Genomic DNA, 15,311 nt, shown 5'->3' with positions numbered 1-15,311 from the left:
GCTTAGAACTGTATGCTTAGCAAGGTTGAATTTTACTACATATATTTATATATCAATAAACCTGACTTTAAAAAAATATTACATGCAAACAGATACACATCTGCATGTATTTGTAAATGGGGGTCAATAAATAAATCTTTCTCCTCCTGCTGGGACTGAAATGCTGAAAAACCCAGTGCAGACTTCAAAGACGGACTCCCCCATGTGTGTATTGCTTTTTATAGTTTTAAAGTCTTCTCATATCCATGTGTCATTTGATCCAGTCACCAACTATAGGAGGAAGGGAGGGGACAGGTTTGTGTACTCATAGGGGAATGAGGACACTGTAGCCAGGGCAGTTAAATACTCCTCACACAGTTCAGAAGGGATGGAGTTAGGCCTAGTACTGGCAGACCTTCTCGATTTTAGCCTGCTGCTCTTCCCATACACTCACCAACCATTCCCAACCCACTCCCAGCTTTGAGGTCCTTCCTCATGGCAATCCATGGTCTTTTTTTGGTACTGGGGATTTAACCCAGGGGTGCTTTACCAATGAGCTACATCTCCAGCCCTTTTTGTTTTTTATTTTGAGACAGGGTCTCACTAAGTTGCTGAGGCTGACCTTGAACTTGTGATTTTCCTCCCTCAGCCTCCCAAGCCACTGGGAATAGAGGATGTGGCCACTACACCCAGCACAATCTATGATCTTGTGTGTCCAGAAAGAAGAAATCCAAACCAAGACCCCCATCCTAGGGTCCCTCCACATTCAACTCATGGTGGCATGACTGAGAATTGATACCAATAGCATCTGGGCTCATCACTCAACATGTCCACTCCTTAGAGGGACCAAAGCAGTCTTCCTTCCCCATTCATAACCCCAATCTAACCATGAGAAAAACAGCAGACAAAACCAAAGCCAGGGTGACTCGGGAAGCTGAGACAGGAGGATTGCAAGTTCAAATCCAGCCTCAGCAAAGGTGAAGGGCACTAAGCAACTCAGTGAGACCCCTGTCTCTAAATAAAATACAAAATAGGGCTGGGGATGTGGCTCAGCATCAAGTGCCCCAAGTTCAATCCCTGGTACCAAAACAAACAAACAAACAAACAAACAAAAAACAAAAAACCCAGAGCCAGAGAAAGCCTATAAATTCCTGATTGATACTTCTCAAAACTTTCAAGGTTATCAAAAACAAGTAAAGGTTAAGAAACTGTCACAGCAGAGGAGACTAAGTAGATATACCAACTAAGTGTAATATGGTGGGTGCCCTGAGGGGATCCTGGGACAGAAAAGGGGCATTAGTAGAAAAGCTAGTGAAATCTGAACCAAGACTGGAGTTTAGTTCATAATAGTAATGTGCCAGTGTTTGTTCCTTAGTTTTGATGAAGGAGCCAGGGTGACATAAGCTGTTAACAACAGGAGATGGGCATATGAGAACACTGTGCTGCCTTTATCTTTCCTGTAAAACTCAAATCATTCCAAAATAAAGAGTTTATTTAAAAGAATCTTAGTGGAGGCCCTAGATGCTTTTGTCCTTCACTGTTGAATCTTTTCTCAACAAACAATGGGCATATTTTATTTTTTGCTGGGATAATTAATTTTCAAGCCAAGGACAGGAGCTTCTGTCCCAAGGACCCTCCAGGCTCCCAAAGCAGCCTGAAGATGGAGTCATCCAGCACCCCCACCCCCTAGCCCTTAGCTTTCTGCCCAGGGGTAGCAACACCTGGCTCTTTGAACACAATGAAATCATCATGGTCACGTATGGATCTGGACTGCTGAGGTCAGAGGGCAAGGGCGGCCTCAAGGCTGCTCTCTTGAAGTCTTGCTGGTTGGATCTGCTCTGGGCAGGATCACTGCTGGAGGTCGCTAGGGACAGGTGTCCCATCTGAGGCCAGGAGACTACAGTGCTCCCTGTGAATAAAGAAGTGTGTGAGAAAGAGAGACCGACAGGCAGACAGGCAGACAGAGACTGAGAGGGGAACTGAATGATGAATGCGGAGGTCATGGTGAGTGACCTGAGACAGGCTCCTGGAAATAATCCCTCAGCAGGGAAGTGGCTAGTCCTTTTGGAAACCAATGAAGCAAGAAAGTGGTGTTGACCAACCTATTGTGCAGGCCATTTTTATTATCAGCAAATAAATGAGAGGCTGAAACTGTCCTTCAGTACCAAGGCTAATAGTCTTCGTGATTCCTTCCCTCTCCTGACTCCATCCAACTCCTCACCCTGCATTCTGCCCATCTTGCCTGCACATAATTGTTTGTTTGGTTTTTTTTTGGTTGCAATAATCACTGTAGCTCTCCATCTTTCTGCAATGGGCTTTCCCCCTTTCCTCTTCTCCTCTCATCCTCTCTTAAAGAATTGTTCTGTTTCTCAAATGTGGCCACTCACTTGAGACCTTAACCCTGCCTGTGCCCTTGGTGGCAGCCCGTAGCCCACAAAGCAGCCACACCAAGCCATGCTCCTGGCACAGCTTCAAGGGCAGGTAGTTTGCTCCAACAGGTACTGCTGAATGAGCCTGCCCAGGCGGCATGATAAAGACAAAGCTCCCGACAGCCTTTCTTCAGATCAAGTTCAACACATTTGCTCATAAAATGAATGTTTCCTTCTCAACTGTCTTATTTAGGGAAAGTGAAGTTTTAGATGTGGTATCAGAGAAGATCCAGTCAGGAAACAGAAACCACATCAGTAATGTTAACAGAGATAACTTAGTATAAATGGCTGTTCACCAGAAATTAGAGAACTGAGAAGACAAAAAGGGAATAATGAAGTTTTTCCAAGAAAACTGCAGGAAGCACTATTGTGCCCTGGCTGGAGGACTAAAGACAGAAGCAAGAAGGAGGCCCCTACAGAAATGGAACCAGACCTCTGAAGAAGGTGTGCTAACTTGCGGGGGCTGGGTCCGTAAGTGTGAGGGAAAGAATGAAGGCCAGAGCCAGTTGCTCTCTGGAAATCAACTGCCACTGCCAAGGTGAGAAAGCAGTGCTGGGGTGATGCTGGAAGGAACTGGAAGTAAATGGGAAAGCACTTGCCCTCTTCCTGCTTCCAGTCACCATGTAGCACCCTCTAGTGACAGAGCCTAACATGGGTCCCGCTGACAAAAGAAAGGGGTTAGCAGAATCCCAGCTGCAGCACCACAAAAGCTGAACATGAAAAAGTAGGTGGGAATTTGAGACATGGTAGCTCAATAACCAGGAAGGAGTCCATGGAAACGGAAGGAACTAAAGACATAAATTTACAATTTCTCAAATGATAGATATGTAAGTGTATGTGCATGCACTGTATATTTTAATGGCAACTCCCAGTTTCTAATAATAACATCTAATGTATACTGAGACTTGGCAAAGAACCAGGCAAATGTCCTAATTCAGACTTCACAAGACCCTGAGGGGTTAGATACCAAAAGAATCTTAATTTTACAGATATAAACATTAAGACTTAGGTTAAGTGATTTGCTTATGATGCTCAGAAAGTAGTAGTTCCAAATCAAGACTTTATAAAGTTCATGTGTAGTCATAGCATCATCTCTTATCTGCTGAGCACCACAGCTAAGTCTGCTCCTTTTTCCTATGAATATTTTCAGGACTTCCTACAGTAAGAAAGTATTAACAGATTCCTCCACAATCTCTGCTCAGATGTAACATACAGTTCCAACTCCATGGTATATCAAAAAATAATAGCAGAACATGCATTAAATGAATACACACATACACCATAACACCAAAGGAAAGCAGAAAAGGATGCTTTCAAATAAGTGTGACAGTATAATATGCAGCCAATAAAATTATGATATAGATACATATGCATTAACATGTAGAAATTATAATAGCTAAAATTTAATAAGCAGTTCACATAGGCTTAACATATTCTATCCTCACAACAACCTAATTTAGTAGATCCCATTATTATCATCTCCATTTTACAGATGAGGAAACTGAGGTAACATAAAAGTTAAAAATAACTTAATTAGAGTCATAGAGCTAGTAATTGATAGGGTCAGGATTTGAAACAGGTGATCAGTTTCAGAGCACATGATGTTAACCGTCACACTATTCTGATTACAGAAGAATGTAAAAATTATCATGACATCCTATTCAGTTAAAAAGAAAGTGTTTCAGAAAGTGTGTATAGTGTTGTGCCCTGTCTAAAATATTAATATATTTGTGTTCGCATATACATATGTATGCATATGTATGTTTAATTTTAGTCCATAGGGAAATGTCTGGAAAGAATCTATAACAAAATATTAACAACAGCTATTACATAGAGACTTTTTCCTTTTTTATTTTTAAATAACTGTGGCTTTCTATAAAAAAATCTTTATAAGAAAATTTTAAGGATTTCATTAAAGAAATGATTGTCATCTTGGGGGAAATGATCTGGCAATTTGAACAGCTTTGTAATATTTGGTATGGGGAAAAAAAAGAGGAAACTTGTGTCTGGAATAGATATGAACAACAGAAAAGAGATTCAACAGCATCTCCTTCAGCCAGACAAGGTAACAAAACAGTTGTTAACAACCTCTCCCCTACCTGGAGAAGGCAGGAGCCAAGTCCTGTGTGTAGTTTTAAGTGTGTTCCCTTCTCCATTGTGCCACAAGGAGGGCTTGCAAATTTACTGAACATATGTGTAATCATTTCACTTTGAAACTCCTGCCTCCCAGATCCTGTTCACGAGGACGGGTCCCTCTGAACAGGGACGTCAGTGTACTGGAGAACATTGTTGTGGTAGCGGTGATGTTATCCCTGTGCACCGGGAGTATTCGCTCAATCTCCCCAAGCCATGTGTTGCCTTGGAAACATCATGATTCTCACAGAGATCTAAGCAAAGGGAAATAATAAAAATAATACAATCTTACACTTTAAGACTATCTTTTATGCCACCAAAGCACCCTGCTAAATCCTTCCTCTGAATAAAAAGACAGACAGGCAGAGTGGCTTATGCCATGTGTTGTCCCAATAATTAATAATTAGAGAAAACACATTGATCTCTGTTCTTGGGATAATTTGGGTCAAAGTAGTTTTGCCATCTGAATTAAGTAGATCACCAAAGTCAACATTTTCATCATCGTAAGATTCTGTCCCATATCTAAACGTACAGACATGAAAGAGGCCTCCATGGGAAGAAGCCACGAAACATCTTGTCATCGTGGTATCAACTCACATGAAAGAAACGTCTGACGTAATACAGGGGATCTTCCCTCTGGAGCAATGATCGGCAAACTTGTTCTGTTAAAGGCCAGATACTAAATCTTTTCAGCTCTGCTGGCCATGTGGGCTTGGTCATAATTACTCAACTTTGCCCTTGCAGGGTGAAGGCAGTCACAGATAATAATATACACAGATACATAAGAGGAATGAGTATGACCATGTTCTAATAAACTTTGCGGAAACAGGTCATGGGCTAAATTGGACCCATGAGCTGTAGTTGCTATCCTTGCTCTAGAGCATGGGCTGCATATCCCCAGCCTGCAGTCTTCAAGGACTACCCTCAAGAAAATTGGGAAGTTGGCAAAGTTGTTCTTGCTGGTTCGTTCAGTAAAGGTGTTGCATCCCTCAAGCCAGACTCTGGAGGAAACCTTGGGAATCAAAAGTAGAAAAACAAATAAAGTCTAGAGTTTATGTTTGAGGGAGGAGGGCATAATAAGCATGTAAGCAAGGAAATAACCTAGAAAATTTCTGGTAAAGACAAGGAATTCCAAGATGATAATGCTCTGGGGGAGGGGAGGTCACTTTAGATTGGGTGGTCAGGGTAGACTACTGAGCAAGGGCCTTTGAACTCACTTGAGAGTGAAGAGGAGCTGTGAATAAAAAGAGCTGGACAAAGAGTAGCTTATCAGAATGCAAAGAGCCTGAGGCAGCAAAGGGCAGGGCGTAGTGAGTTTGAGGAACAGAGACCAGTCCAGCTGGAACTGACCACATAATAAACAAGGAGAGCAGGATTTGAGGGAGGGTAATAAGAGGTGGTCAAGGGTCACTGCAGGCAGCACCTTCTGAGCCACAGAGCTTCACCTTGACCGCCCCTTTCCCCTGTGCTGTAGTCCTGCCTCTTACATTACCTGCACACTCAGGCCCTAGAGCTGCCCCAGCTCTTCCTGTATCCACCAAGTGTGGCCCCTCCTTGAGCAGGTCTAAAGGTACTTAAGTAGAATAGGCTCCCTTCTCAAGTACACATACTGGTCTTGCTTGCAGTGATAGACTTCAGTAAAATAAATTGTTGCAGGAGGAGTAAGATTTTAGACACTAAATCAAGTATCTTCTTAGCATGTACCTTTTTTAAAAATCTATGTTTTAGTTGTAGGAGGACACGATATCTTTATTTTATTTTTATGTGGTACTGAGGATCGAACCCAGTGGCTCACACATGCTAGGCAAGCGCGCTACCACTGAGCCACAATTCCAGCCCGCTCCTTTCTTAAAATCAATGTTCAAACCAAAAAGAATAAGGAATAAACTAGCTGAGTGATTCAGGGCCATGTTCACTGAATGAAAAAAAAAAAAAAAAGAAAGAAAGTAAAACATACTTAACTCCTTTAGCTTCTGCATTCTCTGTCAAGGACAATTAATTTCAAACTAAAAGGCACAGAACATACATGCGAAAGCAGACATCTAAACTCAAGGTAAAGAGAGCTCATGAACTGGGTTTAAACTATTTCAAATAAGATGAATGGGCCAGGCCCACACCAATGATAACCCAGTGTAGGGAGGACAGGCCGTCCCCAACATGTGTGGGTGAACTGTGAGACCAGAAGAGGAGCCAGAAAAGGCCATGTTCTCTTTTTTTCCTTCATATTAGGGATTGAACCCAGGGGCATTTCACCACTAAGCCACTTCCCCAGCCCTTATTTATACTTTATTTAGAGACAGGGTCTCACTGAGTTGCTTGGGGCCTCCCTAAGTTAGTAAGGCTGGTTTAGAATTTGCAATCCTCTGCCTCAGCCTCCTGGGCCTCTGGGATTACATAGTATGCCATCATGCCCAGCAGCAATGTTCATTTTATAAAGGGTGATGAGCAAAATAAAAATAAAAAAAAGAAAGGGTGATGAGGCAGATTCCCAAACTATAACTCGCAAGTTGAATACCAATCCTCCGAAAAATCAAAAAGAGATAATTAAATAATAATAGCAGTTCAAGAACAAAGGGAAGTGGTTGGTACACACTACAACCAGCGTGGTTCACTAGGAACAGATCTCACAAGATCACCTGCATTCCTCTTGGGAGAGTGTGGTCACATTCATCAGAAGCATATTATACAACTAAGCTCCAGTGCCATGCTAGAGCAGTGCCAGACAGACAGAATTCCAGCCTTTATTAGTGGAGGTCTCTAGTAACATGCCACTGGGCACTGTCCTTCCCCCTCTCCTGTTCAACACTCTTATCAATATGTTAATGATATGTGGAAGGCATGCCTATCAAATTATGCATCACGCAATGAGGCCCCAATTGGGCTGGAGCTAATGAAAAGAAATCGAATATTAATAAGTCTTCAATCTTTCACAAGCCAACTCTAGAAGTACAAGATGTAGTCTTCTGCTTAAAAATAGTCCATTGACACAGATATTTATCTTCTTTCCCTCCCAGGTAAAGAGAATTGGTAAAGGGACATCAGTGGATGTGAGATTTTAATAAATTTTTGCAACATGCCCTACTAATCCTTAGAGAAGCTTAAGACCTAACCAGAACGGACGTGGGGGAAGGGCCCAGCAGTGCAGAGCTGAGGTCTGTCTGTGTGTGAAATTGGATCTGCTCATCAGTCCTTCCAGGAGACATGCAGAGCACCTCAGCTAGATAAGTACACTGCCCACCACTACCACCTCCCCAGAGAGGAGCTCTGGAGACAGAATCACCCCATATAAAAGACTCATATAGTGATGTTTGGGTTGTCCCTATATCAGTCTCCTTCCCAATCACCCAAGAGCAAAACCTGCTAATTTACATCCCCCCCCATACCTATATACAGAAGTATCCATCAGATTATTAGATAAAAATGGACACCCATGATCTTTGAAAAGGACCATCAATGTAAAGAGAGGGGAAGTACACTAGGAAAACAGAAGGTAAAGGAAACAGATATAATGCAGGAAGCAAAGACTTGAAAGAAATGCATCCAATCAGCTTCCTTAAAAATGATACTGCATAGCCAGACGTGGTGGTACATGCCTGTAATCCCACTGGCTCTGGAGGCTGAGGCAGGAGGATTGCGAGTTCAAAGCCAGCCTCAGCAATGGCGAGGTACTCACTAAGCACCTCAGTGAGACGCTGACTCTAAATAAAATACAAAATAGGGCTGGGGATGTGGCTCAGTGATTGAGTGCCCCTGAGTTCAATCCCTGGTACCCACCCCCCCCTCAAAAGATACTGCATACAAAGTAGGACAGAATATTAAAAAAAATTAGAAGAAAGATTGTAAAATAAAAAAATATATACATATATATAGTCTATTTTAAAGAATAGAGAGTTGAGAGATAAAGTTGATAGAATCTTGAGAAGTGAAACAAAAAGAGAAAAAGGAATGGACATAAGAAGACAATGCTAAAGATTCAACAGCTGAAACCTGAGGACCAATGCCCAACCAACCATTGGGTGATAATTCCTGAAAAAAGGGAACAGAGGGGGAAAAAAGAGAAGAGAAATCACTATGAACAAATGAGCGAATGAATGAATCTCCAGGAGGAAGGACTCATGTGAGCCTTGCACAGTAATGACAAAAGACCACCAAATCCCAGGGATAAAAAGAAAACCTTAACACCTTCAGAGAGAAAAAATGAGCTATTTATAAAACACCACAATCACACCGACAAAGGACTCCTTAAGGTCAAAGCCATATCTTAAGAACAGTGCTTCTCACACTATCTGTAGCACCCAGTGACAAAATAAAACTTAGAAGAGTAGGAAACAATTACTAGAAAAAAGTAAATTCAAAAAACATACAAATTAAATGCCCCCAAGTTTTATTCTCAATTTCACCACACACAAAATGACTCGAATCAGGATCAAAATTTCAAAATGCTTACTCTCAACTTCTGTACTTCTTTTCACAAACGGATGATGAATAGTTTGCAGACTGACCCTGGGCCACCAACCACACTTTGAGTAGCAATGTGTCTGTAGAAGTGTTTGAAAGAAATGCCTTCAAGATTCTAGCTCTCAGCCGAGGATTCTGTATCCAAACTACCTTTTGAGTATGATGAAGAAAGAAACTTGGGATGTTGAGTCTTGAAGAAAATGTATCTTCTTGAATCCTTCCATAGGAAGCTACTAAGAGGTGCTCAAGCACAGCGAGGAGAAATTCATGAAAGTCTAAGATAAGTCCAGGTCCAGGGAGCTAAGAGATGGAGCTCTTGGGCCTCCAAGTCTACAACCTGGACTATAGATGTGAGTGTGGCTTCCTGCCCTGAGACATCTATCTTTTAGCCCATGCCTCCTGCAGCGCTCCTTCAAACCCACAGATGTGACCCTGCACTGGGCTTAGGTTACCTGCAGAGAAAGCTAAGGCAGCCAGGCAAGGAAGGTTCAGGGAAAGAGGAAGGGCTTGACTGCACCTTTGCTGGGCCCTTCTTATCTTCTTGAGTCCCAGGGATTCCAACGGGCCTCAGCCTTCCTCTCTGATCAGGCTCCAGTCTCATGGCTGGTTTCTCACAGTCTGTCAGAGGGCATGTGCAGAAGTGTCGTCAGGTTCCCAGCTGGGTCCTGCTCTCTCCTAAGGTCTACTGAATGCAGCTTATTTCACTCTTTTCTTCCCACACTGGCAGTCCTAGAGAACAATAAAAAATATAAAATATTTGTATTCCACTCAAGTTAACACCACATTTTCTGTAATGATCCCTGCTGCTAAAATCATTTTGTTGTGTGCTTTTTGAGAAAGAGGAGGGAGTAGGGGACCGAATTAATTCCTTGGCAACAAAAATCTAATTAATCAAAAATGGTTCTTAGTCATTCGCAGCTCAGTGCGTGGAAATAGCAGCCAAAAGGGAACAGAACATTTAGCTTAATAATCAAGAAAAAAATACTTCAGGTGCTTCTTAAGGTGCCAGTTTCTGTGAATGTGCAGAGGGAGGCAGAGCAGCATATGGAGACAGGGTTATTAGCATCAGCCTGAGCTGGGCTTCAAGCACACCTCTGCATTTCCTGGCTGCATGACCTTGAGCAAGTTACTTTGTCCATCAGATCCTCACTTTTCCCCTTCTATATATGAGAATAACAATACCCTCTCATATGGTCAATGGAGAGGTTGCAGTGATGTCTGTAAAATCTTCACAATTTTTTGTTACATGGAAAACATCAAATTATGATGATTTTTTTAGCATACCCAAACACTGCTATAAGTATATAAACTTCAAGTTTTGGGGAGACTATTTTTTGGTTTAGTTTAGTTTTTTTTCTTCCCAAAAGCTATTTAAAAAAATTAACTATGTTTTTAGGAATATATATTGAGGACAGAGTAAGAGATATATGAAGAGATTGAGCTGTAGGAATGTGTATCATGCTATTGATTCTAATTGAAACAATAAAACAATCTAAATGTCCTCAACAGGGCTTAGTAAACTGCATCATGGTGCACTCATGCAACAAATAATCACTCTTTCAATCACTGCCAAAGGGAAATGTCTATCAACAAAATATGTTAAGTGGAGGAAAGCATAGGAAGCTATGTTCGGATTTCTGAAGTATAAACCATATTTATTTTGTAGAAAATATTTTGTATAGAGGGTTGGGGGTGGAAAGAACTTTCTGAAAATACAATCAAGAATTTTTTAGGGTTTTGTCTTTAAGTATTTTCTTTTTTAGTCCACTTGTACTTTTAAATTCCCTTATAGTAAGCATACTGTTTGGGATTTAAAATTTTTGAAATTTTATTTTGATTTTTTTTTCTTACAGTGCTAGAGATCAAGCCCAGGGATTTGTGCATGCTAGGAAAGCACTCTACTCTGAGCCTCACTGCCTTACTTTATTTTTTTTATAAACAGAACCATAGAAACTCTAACTCTGCTCAACTTCATACCTTTTTAAATGTGAATGTGGTCCAGAGAGGAGGTGTGCAGGTCTTCAGCGTAGGTCTGATGGTGCTCAATGCCAGACTCTTGCCATCTGGCCAGGGTACCATATCTCAATTCCTTCTGTAGCAACTCTCAGCAGCAGCACACTGAACAGCAAAGTAAAGAAAGAATTGTGATACTCCACAGAACTAGAAATCAGGTGAAAGAGTACTGAGCTACAAACAAAACCAAAAATGCATGTGGAAAAGCATAGGAGGAGGGAGGGAAGGAGGGAGACAAAAAACAGATATATGGGCAAAAATCATTACACAGGTCCTACCTCTATTCTCTCTACGTGATCAGAGCTTAAATTAATCCCACAATAAACCTACGTTTTACAGTTTCAGAATCTCTAAACTCCCATGCACAGTCCAGGAAAGCCTGAGAGGAAAAAAACTAAAGGCTTTGAGATGCTGATGTAGGAGAGGGGTGATGCTGACCTAAGAGCTGTGGCTCTAATGGAAGTGTGAAGTCGTGCCCGTGAGGCTTTCAAGTATTTTCCTACAGAGACTATTTCAAGACATAGAGCAGATGTTCATAATGAAATGGCATCCTGTTGCATCTCTGATGGGAGAAACAAAGCTGGGAGCAGCACCACCTTTACAGGAGATGGAACGTTCCATCTACAGAGGTGCAAAAGAAAGCAGCCAAGGGGAAATTTGAAGAATGATATTGAAACTCTCAACTTGACTTGGATATTCTGTATTTATTTGTTTTAATTCAAATTAGTAATACTATTTGTGTTTCAATGTGCTGGATCTATAAGAGTTATAAAGAAGATTAGGACAAGGTTGATCCTCTTGAGCTCATCATCCAAAAGATGTGTCCCTCCAGGTTCCTTCCTGTGTTCTATTGCATTTTCCACCTTGCTGCTCTTCTCTACAAAAGTATGGTCTATTTCCTCTTCCTGCAGTTCTGGATGGCTTTGGGACTGCCTTGACAAGGAGCATCCAGCAGAATGGGTGTGTTCCATTCTCCAAAGCTAAACCATAAAGGATGATAGACTTCTACCTGCTTCTCTTTTTCTGGGGGGACCCATACTCCTGGGTTGGGGGAGGCAGTACCACCATGCCATGTGGAATCCCAGAGGAGTCCATGCAGACAGGCCTTTTGGACTGGCCTATGTAGAGAGGAACTTAGGCAACCAGCCTCAAGCCAGCCGCAAGCAGAAGATCTGAGTGTGAATAAGCCATCAGATGAGTAAGGCCTCCAGCCTTCTAAGACACTGCAGAGGATCTAGACATCATGGAAAAGACCCAGGTCAGGGCTGCTGTACCCTGTCTGAATTTATGACCCACAGAATCAGGGCTTAATCAATGGTTGGTCTTATGCCACTAAAACTCAGGATAATTTGTTACTCAGCCAAAGGAACTGAAACACCTTAGGTTTTGCTTAGAGTGTAGGGTTTTACAGTCAGGAAGACCAGGCTTTAAGTCCCAGCCCTGTCAGTTTTTAGGGTCCTGGCCAAGGTTCTTAATCTGTGTGAGCCTTGCTCTTTGTCGAATAGGAACAGCATCTACTTCATATGCCTGCATTGTAGGGGAAAAACCCGTTGATGTATGAAGCAGCTAGCCAAGAACTGTGGAAACATGGAGAAACTCCTGGGGTAGTTGGGGAGACTCTAGTCATCAGTAACACTTGGAAATGTCAGACAAGCATCCTTGAATAGGTAAGATGAGCATGTTCTTGAACAGTCTGACCAGGACATCTTTTTTTTTTTTTTTTTTTTTTTTTTTTTTAAAGAGTGAGAGAGGAGAGAGAGTGAGAGAGAGAGAGAGAATTTTTTTTTTTAATTTTTTTTTTTTTAGTTCTCGGCGGACACAACATCTTTGTTGGTATGTGGTGCTGAGGATCGAACCCGGGCCGCACGCATGCCAGGCGAGCGCGCTACCGCTTGAGCCACATCCCCAGCCCCTGACCAGGACATCTTGTCCTGGTGCGAGACTGTCAGATGCTCTCAGAGGGTGATCTCTGGGCCAGGTCTGGATGAGCTGCCTGGCTTCCTGCCCCACAGCCCTGCTATCCCTGTTCTAGGGGCCACTTAGAGTCATTTTAGCATCTGCTTTGGTGTGAAAACAATTCTAGCCCAGCAAACCAGTGTCTGCATACTCTGTCCAACTTCCCCAGAGCTGCTGAGAATCCAGAAAAATCCTGGCACTGCCTGGGCCCGCTCTGACCCTCCCTACACCTGCTCTAACCTGAGCTTCACCTCACTCCCCTCCCTGCACCTCCTCTTGTGGAAGTCTCTTGGTTGCCTCTGCCTGAACTTAAATGTTCCCTGAGGCTTTTAGCTTCTTGCCATCTGCTAAACTTTCTGCCCAACCCCAACTTCAACACCAGGTTAACCAAAACAATAATAAATAACTACCGTTTATTGACCACCAAGAGCGTCTTTATATTATTTCATGTAAACTCTAGCAATCTCTAAGGTTGGTATGATTGTCCCATTTAAGATGAAGAAATAGATGCCACTCAGAGAAACTAAATCATTTGCCCACGAACATCAACAAGCTGATGGTAAATGCACTAAAATCAGCACATCCTTAACCCTGATTCATAATCTAACTTAGCCTATTTAGCACAAGCACATCTACATCATGCAGTTGTCCCAGGTCATTCCCTAGAGCCTCTCCACTTCCCTCTGGCCTTAAGACTTTTCCTGACAGTCAGCCAGCAGCTGGCTGAACACAACCCTCTCTGTTGCTGCCTGCTTGTCTTGGCAGCCTCCACAGCAGCCAGGACACCCCTCTCCCAAAGGCCAGTCTGCCTGGGATGCAGCAGGTGCTTGAAGTGAGTCAGCTACAGGTGACAGAAAGAAGATGGGCCAGAATGGGGGGATTCACAGTATCCAATGAATGTGGAGGCAAGTCCCAGTTCTGACCTGAGATGTCACTCTGAGGCTTCTGGTAGTCTGTTAGATCTGTAGACCAGAAACTCCCTGACCTTTGATCTTCTGGGGTGGAGAATGAAAGTGGGGCCTGACTTTCCAGGCAGTCCTTCTCACTGCTGTGAATTATCAAAGCAATTGTCAGGCTGTTTATTGCAAACTGCCCACTCAGTACAACTAAGTTGGAAAGGAAATCAGCTTCAACGATCAGTATTTTTGATTTAACCAGAAAAAGTAAACAAGGTTGGTGCTCAATAAATATCCAATACACGTTTATGAATGCATGCACACACAAGCCAACTCTGAGTTCCATGCCTATCACTTCATCCTAAGTACCCAGCACCATCCCTTGCAATAAAAACCTTTTGAAGGGTGGGTATTATTATAGTACAGGGAAAAGCTGATGAGGACCTAGCCCTAGAGGTGACAGAAGGAAGGGGAAGATGAAAGAGTCCCTGGATTTGGGGGAGCTTGGCAGACAAGGTGTCAGATTTAGTATGAATGGTGGAGGAAAGATAGACTCCAGGATGCCCCAGGATTTAAAACCTGAGATGTGAGAAGATGCTGGGGACTCTGGCCCACCGTTAAAGGAAAATATGGGATGGTGACTGGAAAGGGCACACACCCAGTGTCAATGGACACTTGTTAGACAGGAAGAAAGAGGAAGGAATGAAGGAATGAAGGAATGAAGGAATGAAGGAAGGAAGGAAGGAAGGAAGGAAGGAAGGCAGGAAGGCAGGCATGCTGAGCTCCAGGAACTGGCAGGATTGTGACAGGACAATGTCTAGCAGGTAACTGGCTAGAAAGGAGCCATCCTCCAGGGAGTCCTCTATGGAGGTGATAATTGAGTCAGGTGGAGGAGGAAGAAAGGTTGGAGGTCCCTGGAGAGGAGATGGAGTGCCAAGGAGGTGGGCATGCTTAACTTGCAGATAAAAATGCTCAGCTGGCGTATGGTGGCTACTTTCAGCCAACATAGGGGCTTGCCATGCAAGTGAGGGCATGGTACACTGGGTATAGTCAACCAACCCAGGGTTGCCAATTTTTCTTTTACAGGTACAGGGACACCAGGATGTGCAGAACACATTGAAGCTGCATCTGGGGTGGAGGAGTAAGCAGAGACTCGAGAGGGACCCAATGGATCAAGGAATTTGAAAGGCAGCCAAGTCATAAAGGCCAAGATCAATATGAAAAGAGAGAATGACAGGCCAGGCACAGTGGCACATGCCTATTACCCCAGTGGCTTGGGAGGCTGCGACAAGAGGATCACGAGTTCAAAGCCAGCCTCAGCAAGAGTGAGGCACTAAGCAACTCAGTGAGATCCTGTCTCTAAATACAAAATAGGGCTGGGGATGTGGCTCAGTGATCAAATGACCCTGAGTTCAATCTCTGGTACCCAAGAAAAGAAAAAAAAAAG

General features: G+C 42.9%; 1 long non-coding RNA gene across 1 annotated transcript in view; it reads right to left on the bottom strand.

The window, feature by feature from the left end:
- Positions 1–9,181: 9,181 nt before the first annotated feature.
- LOC308641134 overlaps positions 9,182–15,311 on the bottom strand; it is a 34,423-nt gene continuing 28,293 nt past the window's right edge. Inside the window, exons 2-3 of the long non-coding RNA XR_014020414.1 lie at positions 10,977–11,117; positions 9,182–9,728 (exon numbers count right to left, since the gene is read on the bottom strand). This is a non-coding gene — a long non-coding RNA (uncharacterized lncRNA). The remainder of the gene's footprint in view (positions 9,729–10,976; positions 11,118–15,311) is intronic.

This window comes from Spermophilus citellus (assembly GCF_964194105.1).
Source record: "Spermophilus citellus genome assembly, chromosome: 2".
In the NCBI taxonomy this organism is placed as follows: domain Eukaryota; kingdom Metazoa; phylum Chordata; class Mammalia; order Rodentia; family Sciuridae; genus Spermophilus; species Spermophilus citellus.
Note: the sequence above shows the minus strand (reverse complement) of the source record. Positions and strands in the feature narration are given on the sequence as shown.